The sequence below is a fragment of the Xylocopa sonorina genome, unplaced genomic scaffold, assembly GCF_050948175.1.
Source record: "Xylocopa sonorina isolate GNS202 unplaced genomic scaffold, iyXylSono1_principal scaffold0014, whole genome shotgun sequence".
Lineage (NCBI taxonomy): Eukaryota > Metazoa > Arthropoda > Insecta > Hymenoptera > Apidae > Xylocopa > Xylocopa sonorina.
In genome coordinates this window covers 1994881-2012231 of record NW_027490090.1, presented here as the reverse complement: position 1 = coordinate 2012231, position 17351 = coordinate 1994881, and the positions used below count along the sequence as shown (strand labels likewise).

At 43.9% G+C, this 17351-nt stretch overlaps 1 protein-coding gene across 1 annotated transcript in view; it reads right to left on the bottom strand.

Annotated features, from left to right (window-relative positions):
* The window catches only part of LOC143431687 (facilitated trehalose transporter Tret1-like), a 349669-nt gene that overhangs the window by 176711 nt on the left and 155607 nt on the right, over positions 1 to 17351 (bottom strand). The gene's annotated exons all lie outside the window — the stretch shown is intronic.

The following is a 17351-nucleotide window of genomic DNA, read 5'->3' as shown; positions in this document are numbered from 1 at the left end:
TTCTGCATTAATAACAAGTCGATTCGAGAGCTCGATACTGTACGCGGTCCGTTCGATATCCATAGAAGCTAGCTTCCGGTTCTGCTTGAAACGACTGCCAGTTTATTTGAATACAGCGCGTGTGGGCGTCGCGAGGAATTAAATTTCGTTCCCACGGCATTTCGATACATTACGTAAGACATTTCTCGCGTTGGAATTCACATTTTTTTCGAGAAAACTCAATTCTTCGACGAGATTCGAAAAGAAAGCACTGTACTGTTTTGTGTTTGCGCTTCGCATGAAATGTCGTGTAAATGTTTGAGACTTGCTTGTCCACGTTAAGTTCCACCGATTCGTGTGTGCTCTGTCGACTGTCCCCTCGAGACGCCATCTTGCAAGTGACTCTCGTTACCCAATCCTCGTCAAGTAGCTTCGACTATCTACTTAGAGGAACTGCATGGAACGTTTTCGTTCTGATAACAGTCAGCGCTTCTTTCTAGCGACTGATCAAGCTCGATTCTTGCAGGACGAACATATTCGCAACTGTAAAGCTTCGGAAAACGAAGACGAACGATCGCTCGGCGCCTGCGTTGTCATGAGATAAGCTCTTCATCTAGATTACCCTCCTCGTGCGATCTTAGACGCGCCTCTCCGTTTCGAGAGACAACAGTTCCTCCTCAGAGAACGCCTGACGCGACAGGCACGCCAATCAAAACGCGCGGATGTCCGTCCAACTAACACGTCCGACTTTGATCCTCTATGACGAACTCCTTCTCTCTCGTTTCGATTTATGGCGTTGGCCCACTCTTGGACCAACGATTCTAGAATTATTAGGGACCATTGCGAGCACGAACTGATTTTGAACCACGTCATAGAGGATTGAAGAGTCCACAGAAAAAGTAAAATTCCAATTGTTGGGTCGCGATTTTTTAAATGGCGGTCAGAAGCCACGATGCTCGATCACAGATCAACATCTGACACGCTTGGCGGTTTATTTCCCAGCAAGTTTGTTAACTGGCGCCTTCGACGACTCTGTCGCGCCGTCACAGAATGGAACTTTCGTTCGAGACGTCGTAAAAGCGGCTTTACGCTCGTAAAATTGCACCTACAATTTTTTTTTTCGACTCCCAACCAGTCCAAGTCTCGCGCTTCCGTGTCGCGAAGCTTTTTCCCTCGACGACCGTCGCCCGTTTCTTTCCTCCGCTCGAACGTAAAAGTGGCGAGCGTGTTCTTCCACCGCGCGGAAATTTCTCTGCCACGCGATTTATGTTAATTCGTCGCTGCGATTCCTCGACGACGCGACAGCTCTTCTGCGGCGTTCGAGCGTTCAGCTGGTGACGGACCACTTTGTCTCGCAGAGACTCTAAAAATTATTTTAGAAACGCAAGAAGTGCTTCATCGTTTTACAGTTACAATATTCTAATTTTTTGGGTGAACGTGATTTTTATTGGTGGTCCGTCTCGTCAGCTGCGAGCTCGTCAGGACTAAATACTTAGCGACATTAATGCACTAATGGGTTTTGTATATTTGTAGCTCTGACACATTCCATCGCATGTTTTCTTGCGAAAATGTTTGTATTATTTTCCGTCGAGGTTTTTGAAGAACGCGATACATCGAGCTTAGTCCAGTGATACAGAGTGACCTGTAAATACGTACTCGTTTGCGAGTTAGCAAGCCAAATTTTAAGTTAATGAACGGATCATCGCCACAGAACAGAAAGAAGACACCAAGTTAGTTCGCGACGAACTGCCAAACATTCCACCACTTTTCTGCTCTCTCAGAGATTGTTCAGAGAGTAGAAAAATACCCACGAGATGTATAAGGTGGGCTATGAATTCGATCGATTTCGCAGAGACACTCGAAACGCGTCGACAAGCCAGCAGTGGGTAACCTGAGTGATAATTCTCCGGTCATTCATTAGGTGCACTGATTCCACGTGGTAATTGTACATATTATATCACCTCTCCTCGGACATACTTATTATCGTTCTTCCACTTTGATACACATTGTTACGCTCTGCCGTTTGGGCGCAGAGAAGTAGAACTGGGATCTCTGAATCGGATACTTGGACCCTGAATCGCGTTGCAACCAACTGTTTAGTATTCAAATGTTAGCATTCGAGTGCTTTGGCACTCAAGTGTTTAGCATTCAATGTTGGAACCCAAGTACTTTGGCACTAAAGTGCTTTGGCACCCAAGTTTCTTGGCATTTAATGCTGGAACCCAAGTATTTTGGCACTAAAGTGCTATGGCACGCTAGTTTCTTAGCATTCAATGCTGGAACTCAAGTACTTTGGCACTAAAGTGTTGTGGCACCCAAGTGTTTAGCATTCAAATGTCAGCACTCAAATGCTTTGGCACCCAAGTGCTTTGTCACCCAAGTGTCTTAGCATTGAAATGTCAGCACCCAAGTGCTTCAACACCCAAATACTTTAGCACCCAACTGTCTTAGCATTGAAATGCTAGTACCCAAGTGTCCCACCACAGTTTTCTCTATTCCCTGTCGATCAAGTTTCCACATTTAAACGTATTTCACCAACAAACAACGCAACTTCGAGGCTACGACGTTCCATTAGGGCCTCCAACAAACCGATTCAGTGATCCCCAATGTATCTCTTATATAGCTACCGATGGAAACCTAGGATATAAGTAAGAAAAAAATGGTTTAGGGCAATTTCTTTTGTAACCGCGTTAGATAAGCGACGCGAGCACCAGCGAATGGAAGATGTTAATATATTATAAATACACGTATACTGCCGTGAGGTTAGAGGAAGATTAATCAGTTCACGGCGGAAGTGGACCCGACTAGCCACTTCCAGCGACAGTTTTTTGGGTAGCCTAGTGAAAAACGAGACGATGAAATTGTTAATAAGAACCATGTATACATGCATATACGTTATATATATTATTGTTATTATATTAACGTTTTTTGTGCAACCCTCGTGTACGGTTAATTACTCAAACACTCACCCAAAAACTATTATTTCACCCTGTGATTCTTTTCAAAAACAGACATTTCTCGTTCAGATATTTATGGTTCCCACGTTTTTATTTTATCTCGTTTCTACATCAGCCACGTCATCCAAGAAAAGAAGACCGCCAGTGATCCTCAGGACCCGCTAATCTCACGGACAGGATCAACAGGTAAGTATTTTATGGCCGCAATATTGTCAGTTAAGACTATAAAACGTAATCCAGTTTCACGTGAACGACACGCGACGAAGATTGCCAGCCACGACTTATATCGCGCTAAGAACCTGTCCACTAAATTAATTTCGAACAGAAACGAAGATTTGGCTCAGAGAGTAATTGAGTTTTACTGTGGTGCGGTTAGAGAAATGGAAAGTTGGGCGATTCTCTGCTGCTGTCCCTCGAGAGATCGATAAACCGTTGACAAACAATTCTTTAAAGAGTGAAGGGGTTGGATTCGACCATGCACCACGCAAAACTAGCCCAATTTGCTCGTTTCCTTTTCTCCTCGATCTCTGGGGAGCAGCAGCGATTAAGCCTGCAGCTCGATGGACGCTGACGTTGTGAAGTGGTAGACAATGGGGCAGATGATTAAACACGGGGGATACGTTTGTTTCGCTTTCGCCCGGAGGAATCGGCAAACACGCGAAATTGTACCCTGGAGCGAGTTGATTGGTTCCGGTATCGCGAAAAATTTCGTTAGCACTCTAGAGTGAATTGTGGAGGTCGTGCGTTTCTGAAATTCGATGCTAAATTTGGTCTTGAAACGAGGGTTTGGGTTTTAGTGTGTTTGTTGAGTGTTTTGGCACCCATGTGTCTTTGCACCCAAGTGCCTTAGCATCAAAGTTCCTTAGCACCTAAGTGTCTTAGCATCAAAGTTGCTTAGCATCAAGTTGCTTAGCACTCAAGTTGCTTAGCACTCAAGTTGCTTAGCACCCAAGTTTCTTAGCATCAAAGTTGCTTTAGCATTCGAGTGTCTTAGCACCCAATTGCTTTAACACACAACTGTCTCAGCACCCAAATCCTTCAGCAGTCACTAATATACTAGTGTTGCTACATTTTCTCAGAGTGTGCATCCAAAATCGACTTAAATAGCAATTAACCATTAAATTCAAGAGTCACTGCACCCACTACAGATCTGATTACGCTGACCAACAAAAGGAGAAAGGCATGGAGCAACGGAAAATGGTTGATTGGCGTCCCGTCGTATTAATCGGCGCAGTTCCGTAATCGATACATCCACGTTCTCTCCTGGCGCGTTCATTACGCTTGGTACACGCGAATTCTCTTACCGCGGATGCTGTTTGCTCTGCTTTGAACCGTCGAATTCTGTATCCAGGTTTTTGGCTTATGGAATGCGCTGAGCGTGTTTGCGAGCCGGTTAATTATCGCCCCATTCCTGTTCCGTTTTATTCGCAGGCTCTGTGCGATCGATGACTCGCCTCTGGGTCATTATCAACCACTGTGGCTCGATTTTTCAAGCCAGACATCGCTCTGAGTCACCAGAAGGCATTCGTTCGCATTTTTCAAAGCCACCAGCTCTCGATTCTCCGAATAACTTCTCGCAGAGTGTTTTGTCGAGCCTCTGCACGCGTGTAGGCGCACGTGTCGCGTTGGTCCACGCTCCAAGAGTGTTTGGACAGTGCCATAAACTTTTGATAGATAGCACGGTTGATGGAAACGCGCGTGCCACCGCCAGCTATGAATATGCTAACAGAGCAGGCTGGATATGTCAGTCTGCATGCTGGTTTTTCAATGAAAATTTTCAAATACACGTATATTTGCTACTAAACTATAGCTTTAAGGCTTCAACTATTACACAACACAGAATTCAGAAAAAAATAAATAACTTTTGCGAACTTGGAGCTCTAAAAAAATAGTTTTGTGACTTAAAAATCAGTATTTCTTCACGATTTCTCTCACGTTCGACAGAAGGAATAAAACTAAGGTTCCCAGGCACCAATCCCCGATTAGCGAGGGAACCGACAGAGCCGTTAAAAAGCGCAGCTCGTAAAAGCCGCCATAAAGTGGCGCGTAAAAAAAGGAGGGGGCTGAAATCGCATCACGAGCCGAGCGTTCTCTCGCTAACATATTCAATATCGCGATTTATCGCGGGTAACCTCTAAAACGCGAGAGATCTACTCTCTGTGGCGCGTGTGTCGCCCTCTGGCATTAAAAAAAAGGGCGCAACGCGGATTTTATTGGGCCAGGGAGTTCTCGTTTTTCGTTCGTACCACCGCAAGTGGGGCTTGTAAAACGTGCACACCAGGCGAGATAGCGCACGTTCGCGCAAACAGCCAGTCCCGTAAACAAAAAGGGTTAACGTGGCCTCCACGGGTCTAATATAGGAACCGTAAAAGTTGTGCGCGTAGTAAAGCGTCGCTGGTTGGCCACGCCATTTTACATTCAATCGCCAAAAGGGATTACCAGGATTTTTGCCACGTTTACAACGCGCCAGAGAGTGCTGGCAACCCGTGACACGTGTTTGGGGTATTGACTTTGTGTAAACCTCGCTGTTTTTTGTCAGTCCAGGCACAAATAGGCTGCACAACCGTGCATTTGCATCTTGCGATCAATTTAAGTTCTAATTACGAGCTTCTCTGAGCTTCTTAAGTCCAGCAGGCTCTGCTCAGAGGCAGCACAGTCTTAAAACAATCATTGGACTGCGTGTTTGGATATTGACTAAGTGTAAACCTCGCTGCTTTTTGTCATTCCAGGCACAAACAGGCTGCACAATCGTGCATTTGCATCTTGCGATCAATTTAAGTTCTAATTACGAGCGTCTCTGAGCTTCTTAAGTCCAGCAGGCTCTGCTCAGAGGCAGCACAGTTTTAAAACAATCATTGGACTGCTTTAAGAGCAGGAGGAGACGCGTTCAGTCTTACGAATTGTAATTCTAACTAGCTCGAGGCGTTTTCTTGGTCGAGATCTCGCATTAATTCGATAATTTCCCTTACAAAGCGAGGGGGTCGCGAAAAAATTTAATTAAATCCAAGGAAAACGCAGTTGCGAAAATTTCTCGTCCCCGTGGTCCGCTTGGAATTTCATTACGCCCCTTCTCTCCCGTTCTACGAATTTATATCGCAGCGTTATGAAAAACAGTCGGTGTACAAAAGGAATGGTCGAACGATTCGACAAATTTTGCGAGCACTCCTTAAAAAAAAGTTCTCCTGGACAATAATTGTTCGTTCAGAGGGCTTTTAATAGCCATTCGTCGAATTTATTTCGCCTGGAAAATTATCCAACGCGAGCTCATCGTCCTGGCAAATCGAATTGGCGAGGACACGAATTTCATTTCATCAGGACGAAAGTTGACCCTGGTTTTATTAAACGCAGCAACTTTCGTGGAGCGAATTTCACGCTGGAAATAATAATTATGCGACAGAGCTAGAAAATTATGCTTGCAGTGCGTCAAAGATGAAGACACAAGGACGTCTCTTCATTAGTCGAATTAATTGAATACTTTTCGCACCCCAGAATCGCTTCGAACGATACCCAAGCCCTTTCATTAGTGGTATTGAATTCCTGCTACGCGTTTTGGCTGCTCCTCGTGGTCAGACATTCCAGCAGAACGTCGTTTCCGGCTAACCAGATCCGCTGAGACACGATTCTGGTGGCAGTGCCGCAGGACTATTTTCAATTCGGTGTCGAATAGGAAATTCGATCGCCAAGGGGGTGGCTGGCGTGTTTAATCAATTGATACCAGAGGGACAAGCTATCTTCACTCCACTGCTTTTATTTTCTTTTGTTCCATTTTGCACCACAGAAAGCAGTAGCTGTAAGTTTGACAAGAAAAAATGAAGCTTATTGGGTTCAAGAAAAGTTCATTTTCTAAGATTTCTACAGTTTTTTTTTTAAATTCAGTGAGTGTAACTACTCCTCCACTCCACTGCTTTTATTTTCTGCTCCTGTTCTATCTTGCATCGCAGAGGGCAGTAACTGTACGTTAGCCAAGAAAAAATGAAGCTTATTGGGGTCAAGAGAAATCCATTTTCTTCTTAGATTTCTGCAGTCGTTTCTTTAAGATTCAGTAGGTGACACTACTTTAATCAATTGACATCAGAGAGACAAGCTACCTCCACACCACTGCTTTTATTTTCTTCTCTTCTCGCCTCCTGCATTGCAGAGAGTAGTAGTTGCACGTTAGCCAAGGCAAAATGATGCTTATTGGGTTCAGCAAAACTCTATTTTTTCTTAGATTTTTGCACTCTTTTTTTATATTCAGTGGATCTAATTACTCAATAGACTTGCGATAAAGGACGAAAAGGTAGCTCGCGCGTGAAGCATGCAGGATCGCGAAAGAGACAGGTGAGTGGCGTGGCAGACTAAGGGCGCGATTCGAGGAAAGTGATTAGCCGTGGCGCTGTCAAACGCACGCGTAGCCTTGGTACGCGTCGCCTTTGTAACAATCCACGCCTGGGAATTAATTGAAAACCGATGTACCTGCGGATAGCTCAATTAACTCTCGACACCCTGCCGTGCTCCTTCAGCAAGCGTAACTGATACATCCAACCACCAATCTGAGCACAAAAATTCCTCGAAAAAAGTATCAAAGGCACCACCAATGAGGGTTCGCAATTTTTAGTCGAATCACGACGAGTCTGGCGAAATAATTCCATGGTAAAGTGATACACAATGGTAATTACTTGGTAATTATTGTCGAGCGCTAAATGGCGTTTGTAACGTAGGAAAGTTGGTCGATGTACGAATTAAACGTTTCCTCTTTATTTATTTACGTGCACGCAATTTGGCTCGCGCATCAAACACAAACTAATTAGCCCAGCGAACGGCGCGCGTAATCGAATTAACTCTCTTTAGTTATAATTTAGAGATTGAATGGCAATTGACTTCTGGCGAATCGCGTTGTCGCTGGAAAGTCGCGAAACGACGGGATAATTCAGCGAGATATTAAATTCCATTATTTATCACCAATGGCCACGGTTGATATTTATATTTCAGGTTTAATCGAATTCAATCGTTGAATATTTTGAGAAAAGTTGAGCTGGAGAAACTGTTGGACTGGGCACGTAAGAACACCGTTTGCAAATAACGCTTCGAGTGGTAAATGGCTCGGAAGTTTCGCTGGGCGATAGCCCAAGTAACTCGAGCGAGAAAGGGCAGCTGTTACTGAACACCGCATACGTAAAATGGCCCTTTAAACTTCAGATTTTCCTAAAAGATGATCCTCGAGTGTTTGCAGATCCTCTAAGAATCCTAAATTCCACTTTTACCTTCTAAACTAAGAGTAATTCCTAATAAAAAAGGAGAAAATCAATTTACAATTGCATAACCAGATTAAAGCAATAGTAACTGCAAAAATGTAGCAAATAGATGGCAAAAAATGAGACAGAAGGTTCTTAATTCGAGCAGTTGCCATTAGTAGCGACACTCGATTAGGTTAGGTTAAGTAAACGATGGTTGGTTGGCGTTGAACGACTTTGGGGCACCCTGGGTGCCACCCAGAGCCTCTGCCAGCGCAGATACTTCCATCGAAATAAATGTAACGCCCATGATTAAGCCTGGCAACGGTGAAAACGATCTCGAATTGGTATCCGCGTGTTTATTCGACGGCAGCAAATAAACGCGAGCCTGTTATTATGCGAAGCGATATTCCGTCGTCCGTTCGATCGTGAAACGGGCAGCCACCGATGATTTATCGTCGCACAGTGTCAGCAGTCTTTGAAGTCACACACTGGGGCTTGTTTAGTCGCCGCAGATTGATTAATTGTAAATTGAGGGGTGTGCATCGACGCGATTGCTGGTTTTTGCGAGGGTAATGGCAGGACCAACAACGTTCGCTTTCGAAACGGCACGCGTGCACCGCGTTTGTTGAAAAATTGCTCTGACCTGGCTCGTGACACAGTAAAACACCCTTGCCCCTCCACTTAAATCGTGCAATCGTCGTTTTGTTGCACAGACGCGTTGATATTCGACAGGTTGCTCTGTGCAATAAGCACAACGCGAGGTGGGAATGATTCAGGGCACAGGGTAGATACAAATTTCTGAAAATCCCAAGCAGCAGCGTGTAACACAGCGAGCCATACGTGACGCAGCATCGAAATAGCCGCGTTGCATTTTTTATCGCCCCTTAATAACGTGAACCCACCGCCCCAATTGCTGGACGTGATTCCTGGAGGGATGCAGGGTGGTTCTGGAAGCAGCTGGAGCGAAAGAAGCGAAGAAGACACTCGCTGAGGCATCCAAGTCGTGGATTATTCCGGAAACGTTCGAATCCTTCGGTTCTCCCGTTCAAATTGAGCATTACAATGCTATCTGCGTTACCGACGAACGTGGAGGGTCACGTGGCTATCGACGGGTGTCGTTCGAGTACCAACTGGTACCAACACAGGCGTGCATAAATATTTATCAACCCGTTACGTGAGCACAAAACCTCTTCTTCCAATTTCAGCTCGAAGTCTGACACTTTTGGACTAACAAATACGTGTACAATTATAAGAATGTCTCAATTTAAAAGAAAATGGTAAGTTGTGGATTTTGGACTGGTTATTGCGATGCTGTCGAAGAGCAGCTGCAAATCTAGGATTATCCGGAAGACCAGGACGCGCAGAGGATGTCGCGTTTATATCACGAGTGGTGACAGTAAGAGAAAAATGAAAACGAGGCAATAAATGCGAGGAATCGGTCTGAAACACGGTTGCTGGCTTCGATATTAGAGAATCTCGATGGTATATGCGGTTATCCGTGTTTCATTTATCATCTCGTGCGAGCAGGACAGCAACTGCAAAAGATGCAACAGAAATAAGTAATATTGGAATCTTTTCTTTTGCGATAAAAACGAAAATTAGCAACATAGAATATTTATTCTTCAGTTTTTTTATTCAGATTCGTTCTTCATTCATATTTATTGTATTAATATATTAATTACTGCTCTGTCCCTTAATTGGACCAATTGATTCATCTGTAGAGACCTGCATAACCGATATTTTAAAGCATGAAATACAAAATGATGATTCTGTCCTGTAATATTAATTACCATCACTCCAGTCTTCGAAATTACAGTTTTCTAGCTTCATAAAAAATCTACTTTGTGTCTTATCTTGATGATAAGTGTCGGTAGTGCCTTTTACCACCAAGGAAACTTATCGATCACAGAGTGCTGTACTATTCACTACCATTTCTACAGATGGTCCATTTCTTCGTTTTCAAATACATTTTAAATAAATTCTACACACAATTTGCTGCAATTCTTCGTGCAAAAAATTTCAAACACTTAAATTTTATACTAAATGCGAAGAAGTGCGAAGGCAGTGTTCTTTTCTGCTGTAGATCATAAAGTAGAGACTCATTTTTTGCTCAGTTGATAAGATATCTACAGAAGATACTCATTTATCGATCCATACTAAATTTTTTTAAATTTGTAAAACGATATTTTCTAAAATTTGCTGTCTGAGAACAACAATTCACCTTTTATACAGCCACAAAAAAAATTTAGCGTGAGAAATGCAAATGCAATGACCTGCAGCCTGAAAACGCAACTTGTAAAAGACTTTAGCAAAAGAGACACGTTTTTTTAGTGGCAGACAAAAGTGGTGGCCCGCAGGTAAGCCCAGCATGCATAATTCACGAGACGACACGTAAAAGATATCGAGGTTGGCCAGAAACGGTGGATCCTGGGCATTTTTATCATTCACCCCTTAAAAGGGTGAGAAACGAAGAGCGTGGAGGAAGTTGGCAAGTTCTGCAGTCCTCTGTTCTCAACTGAACGACTGCTACCTTCTTCTAGGTCGATTTACACTTGCTTCAACCCAAATTAAAGCAGTCATTGCACATCATTTTCAATCTAACGATGTCTGAATTAATTTGAAAATATTTGCAGTGACATTAAAGCTAAGAATTAAAGCTCTGAATTAATTTGAAAATATTTGTAGTGACATTCAGGCTTAGAATTTGAAAGGAACGAACTTTTGGCGATTTTTAGAAGACCAAATTGTCAGCAGTTCCCAGACAATTTCACACATTCCACGAGATTTATTCAATGGACCAACAACGCTCGATGGACTGGCTGAAAAGCGTGAATATGAAGAATAAGAGGAAGAAAGGGGGACGCGGTTTAAATAAGGATAGATGGCTCTCCCTTATGGCCACCCTTGGACCTCCATTGTGTGCTGGCCAGCTTTGACCACTAAAGGCGGTTTCCATATTCCCCACCGCCTTCTTCCACTGCTCTAACCTCGCGTCTGCAAACTTTCTCCAGTCATCCTCTGCTTTATTCTCGTCGAGACCTTAAACGAAAGATTTTCTCACAGAACCACCCCATTTTGCATCCTTTAATTGTCCAATAATTTTATTAAACGACAATAAGAAGTCAGCAAGCGTTTTTCTGCTTTTAAATAATTTTCAAAGGGTAGTAGTGTGTGTGAAAATTGTTAGAGGGTGAGAGAAAAGTAGAGGGGTTCATCGATGAAGGGTTCAGGGGTTCGCAGAATAAAGAAACTCGAGAATAATGGCGTAACAAGTGTCTGACTGCCTCAGGACAGAATCGAAAATGGTTCTCCGATATCTGCTGTCAAGCGAGTACCACGCGAGCCGAAATTCATCCCTAGAGATCCTAGCCAACGCCTCGAGTAATTTTCGCGAGGACTGTTCCTCGAGTGGCTCTGAATTCGAAGATGATGCCTTGTCGTGGTGAGAAATTTGGGGGTGCAGAGGCTACGTGACGATTTTAGGTTGAAAGGGGTGTGATTTACACCCCTTGTTGGGGTGAACCTCTTTGAAATAAATTACTACTTTAATATTAGCGATAGAAAATTAATTGATCTTCATAAAAAAAAAAATTTAGCTTCTTTTGGTGAAGAAATTGAAACTACTGTGTTTGATAGATTTTTCAAAGGGTACTACTTGGTTCCTGGTGCCCATTTTTATCCAGAATAGTCTCACAGAGCAAAGAAATGCTTTCGCGTGCAATTAGAGGGAAGCTGTTACCCGCGGCGTTCACCCAGAGCGAGTTAACGCGTGGAACAGTTCCGCGGACTCGGCAATTTACCCGCGGAAAGATTCACCGTGTAGGTACGCCACGCAAAACGTTATACACGGCCCTGGGAGCATTGTTGACGTATAATATCTTCCTTCCTAGGTCGCCCAAGGGAGCTCTGCATCCTGCAGGACGATAAATAATTTAGCCCAGGAAATGTTGCGAGTTATTACACTCCTGACTCAGATATCCACCTACTAACTAGAAAAAAATCTTATGTCGCCACAGATTTATTTAAGACATTTTCAAAGAAATAAAATTATAATTTCCAAATTTGAGTATCGATGCTGGTCTAAGTTCAGCCAATAGTTGGAGCCAAAGGATAGGACAGATTTTGGCTAGCAAAAAAAAATCTTATATCACTAAAAATTTATTTAAGACATTTTCAAAGAAATGAAATAATAATTTCTAAATTTGAGTATCGACGCAGGTCTAACTCGAGCCAATGGTAGGAACCAAACGATAAGACAGATTGTCCAGGTTAAACAGCAGGTACTTGGCGACGGAGGATTTGACGAGGGTCCGAGGGTGAGACAAAAGAAACGGGTATTTATATAGGAGCAGTTGTCCCGAAACGATAAAAGCCCTCTGCTGGGTCCAGTTCTCAGTGTTAGCTCTCAGTCTCTCTTTGTCCTCGACCCCTCGTTCACTGGTGACCAGTCGAACGTGTCAAAAGGGACGTACTTTTCACCTTCGTTCTCTGATTTCAGAAATATGAATCAGTCAAACAAAACTCTATCGATTTCTTCATCGAACTTTCGAATTTTCGCGCTTCGTTAATTAAAGATTTGAAGGCATTTAAATTGTAAAGAGGTTAGGACAGAGGGCACTGTGATATTTAGTAGACGAGGATTACCTATGGCGAATTGCACTCTGATGCATTCTGACGTTGCATCGACGCCAATACACTCGACGTTAACGTTAATTACTATTAAATTACACGTTGGTCCTGGTTATTGCAACACTGCCCAGTCGTCTAACCGCTATCGACTGTTTCTCGAACAAAATCGTCCATCTTGGGTCTCTAAAATAAATTACAAGCAGCATAAAAATTTATTTTGCACTCTCAAAATTTATTTTGCTCTTTAAACTTTCGTTTGACATTTTTATTAAATTCACAATCAACGATTTTAATTTGTAACAGCTGTTCAGAGTTGCAATGAATGCTCGTCGACAGCTGTTTTGGGTTCGAATAATTCGTAAGCGAAATAAAGAACGTTGGAGCTTCCATTTTATTCAATCTGTCTGGAATATAAGAAAATACCCAGTAAATTGAAATCTATTTTCTCATTAGTGTTCACGGTTCGCGAGACGGATAAATCCTTCGCGTCAACTTGACCGTATATCAACCAGCCCCTCTGCTTTTCTGCTCACGTGCAGAGCGTCCTGGTAAATCCTGAAAGAGATTTTGACGATCTCACTGACGCAATAACAATAAAATATCGACTGACTCTGAAACTTCAACCCTTAATACGCTACGCCATCTTTGAACCAAGATTCCTTCTCACATTATTAAAATATAAATCGAGCTAAATAAGTCTGTCATCTCTAAAAAAAATCGCAGAAGAAAATGTTAAAAGGAAAGAAAATGTTTTTGAAAAGGAAAACAATGAGAAAACAGCCACAGAGGATTTTATCGGCTGGTCTGTCGTTAAGATTAGAGCTCTCACCCCCTCCCCACCTGGTTCGTTCCTTTTTGGCCGCCTTTGAGTTAAGCATCGACCAGGAGCAAAGAGCCAGGAGCAGAGAGCCTTTTTATTGACGGTGATAAACATTTTTATGGACCCCACGCGAATTACTACTTTTTACAAGCCCCGTTGCTCGATCCACGCCGCTGGCGTTCCACTTCCGCTTCTTCTCCACCGCCCTTTCCGCCAGCCGACCGTTTAATTCCAGAGAAATATGGTGAACACTGAATTTGTCTTGTTTTTCGATGCTTTTGAAATTTTATTTCTACTTAAAAATTACCAAAATTGTGAAAATTAATTCGTAATCGTTTTGTATTTGGATCTCTACTGTTTAAATCGCCATAGTTGCGATTTGGGAGCTTCTTGAAAATTTTTTTTCTACTAAAAAATGACTAAAATTGAATTTTTACAGTTTCAATCGCAGGAGTTGCGATTTTTCTTTGCTAAATGATAGAGTGAGCTACCATGGGACCAATTATGGGGTTGAGAATAACGCAGACGAGAAGATCGCGCGATTGGAGGACGCTGCAGAGCCACGAGTGGAACTTAACAGCAAACAGCTCTCATCTCAGATATGATATTGATACATCGAAAAGCTTGTTCGACTAGCGATCCACGTCCATCGAGCAGAGCAGATCGCATCGATACGTCACGTCTCGTCCTCTCGCTCGACAGATTTCAGTCTTGAGAACCTGCGAAGCAGCCTTTCGAACGCGAATATTCCCCAGCGCCTGTGCTGCGTTTCACGCCATACGCGTGAAATCCCAATTTCCATGCATTTATTCGCCAACACTTCGCTCGTCGCGCGCAATGAATATTTTCCGCGGGCAACAAGCCCGCGAGGAGATCAATTCGACGTCCCACGACCGTTTAAAGCCTCTGTTCCTCTCGATATTCCCGTTGACGAGCGGCAAAACGCGAGCCAACAGCCAGCAGAACTCTTGCGGAGCACGAAATCACGCCACTGGGTATATACGTAGTCGCGAGCACAATTTTCAGACGTAGTTGGTATCTCTGGTTCAACAGCCATAAAGGTTATCGCCATTACGACACACGACCCACGCGATACGACAGCCCCTCGCGTCCCTGCCCCACGATGGGACTCCAGGGAATTAGACGTTGGATTCCAGGGAATGCAGAAGCCTCTGTCTTCGAAGGACGCGCGACTGGATCGTCCTCGAATCCTTGTTCAAGTTCTGCTTGCAGTATTCCGTCGAGTGTGGCTTCACAGCGCTTTTGATTGACTGAGAAACTTCAACGTTAAGTGGATGAACAGAGTAGTTAATTAAAGTTGTTTAGGGATATATATTTTTGCTGTTGTGTTGATCGATAGTTTAATATCGAGGATGGAAACGAATGCGTCAGGATGCATTGAATTGGCTGCTATCGAACGCGAATAACAGCTGAGCTTGTACCTGTTGGTGGGCAGAAGCGTTTCGCAATATGGAATATCGAATGCAGTGACTTGGCTGTTACGGACAGACACCTAGACACGAACCTACCGGATGCATCAAATGCACCAAATGCACCGTGATAACGTCACTCACAGGATGTAGGGTTGATAATTCCGTGCCCTCCAAAGGCGTGCTGCAGCCAGCTGTCCTGTTTCTACAGCCAATGCACTGCAACGAGCAATTCCAGAAATTGCTCTCTTCGAGACTTACAAAAATTCTCAGCTTTCAGCTTAAAATAATTTAACTTAACCAATCGTCGATTCAGTGGCACTCTGTCTTTTTGTGACTTAAAAAAGTTCTTATTTTTCAGTTCAACATAATCTGAACTAACTTAAAAGCAATATGCAAGAATTGCTCTCTTGGAGACTTAGAAAAATGCTCAGTTTTCAGCCTAACCTAACCAAACCTAACCTAAAACCAAAAGAAAAGAGTTCTGCCGCATTGGTCCCGCGATTCTTCTCGTTTGTCCATAAAAGTGTGCCTTAACGGCACTTGGCAAATAAAGTTTCGAGAGTCAGCGTCGTTCTCGCGGAACGGAACGCGGCATTACGTGGATGCATGCACAGTAGTAACCGTGTAAACGAATTTCCACATCGCGTGCAATTCGTTCGCAGCGACCCCGCCCAGCGTCCTGTTCTCGCGTCTCCTTTCCACCTGGTCCAGAGAGGAGTAAAACGTTCGAGCAGAAGCGAGAAGCTTCACTTTCGCGCGTCCACCTCTCTCGTATCGAACCAGAGTTTATTTTCATCCGACTCCCCAGAGCTAATTTCATTTCACGTTGTGGAGGACGCTCTTTGAATAAACGTCGAACGGTTTTCGCGCAGAATTCCTGGCTACGATGGGTGCCCCGTCACCCACAGCTGCACCCTCTCGATCGCTGACCTTTGATCTTTCCTGGCGATAGATTTCGTCCTGGCTCTCGTTTAAAGAGAAACGGCTGGGTGGTAAATCAAGCGGCCCGTTTTATGTGCCTGGGTACGATTTATTTTACAACTGCTCAGGAAAAAAAGAAGAGTCCAGAGTATTAGACACATACGTTACATCATTTCTTCCTTTTTCTATTAAAAAATCGAAGAGAATGTCATCTGGGATCGTCCATATCGACGCTACCATTTTTTTAAAGCGACGATAACTACCGTTCGAGCTTTTTTCAGTGACAGGAAGACTGTTTTGCGTTGCTCTCTTAATTAGCTGGACGTACCTGAGGGCTTTTCCAGCTGATGCACCTGTAATGCAGTCCACGAGTAATTAGGCTTGGCAGCCATGTCTGACGCGCTTTTGTCCGCCTCCAAAAACCGTCCTCGCACTGCTACCTGGAATTCTGTCTCTCTCTCTCGTCCTGCAGGTCCTGACGAAACGCAGAAACCGCTCTGGCAAATGGAAACTCGGTTCTGCTAAGTATTATCCGGTTGTGCGTCCGTTGGAGCGAGTTTTGTTGCTCAGAGACCGCGTCACGGCTAATTAATTAATACCAAAGGGGTCGCAACGAGTCCTCAGCTTCTGCAGAATCTTCTTGCTTTAATCGCAGAAATTTATCCTGGTTGATTTGGTATTAGTTTTCGATTTTCTGAGAAAGTTTTCAGGCAAAAAGTTCCCTCGTGCTGGCAACTGATGCGAGCACTGTACACGGATATTACTATGCGAAGAATAGTCGAGCGTGGAGAAAGGGCGAGGCAGCCAAAGCTCTCTCAGTAAACTCAGGGCTTTCCTTTCGACGAGCTTTCGGCATTGTGCCTGGCCCAGCACCGCGGAGGTTAGCCTGTGCACGTAAATACCATGATTGATGGGCTAGAAATAGCTCTCGAGTCTCCTCCACCCCTCGCCCCACCTTCTGTTGCTCCTCGCTATCCTTCATTCACGTCGTGGTTCGATCTATTTGGTACCAAGAGCGAAGTTTACAAGGAGCACACAATGGAACCTGATTTCCTGCGCCCTCTCGCGTTTGCCCACTTAACACCCCCCACTCTCTTCGCCGCTGAAACAAGCGTATGGCCAATCTTGTGATTTATGACTGTGTCGAGTTCGAACCAGCTCGCGAGATTGTTTCGTTTCGCAGTCAAATGCGTTCTTTGAACAGTGGAGTCTCTCGAAGGATCGCTTTTTAAAGATCCTTGACGTTGCAAAGGGCTTGAATACCTGGCTGAATAATTCCAGCAAGTTGTTAGCATCGCATTGGAACGTTCGAGCGTGGTATCGATCGAGGCCAATGGCATAAATCTATCAAATTCCTTCGTAAAGCACTTCATCGACGTTATCCCACCACCGCGTA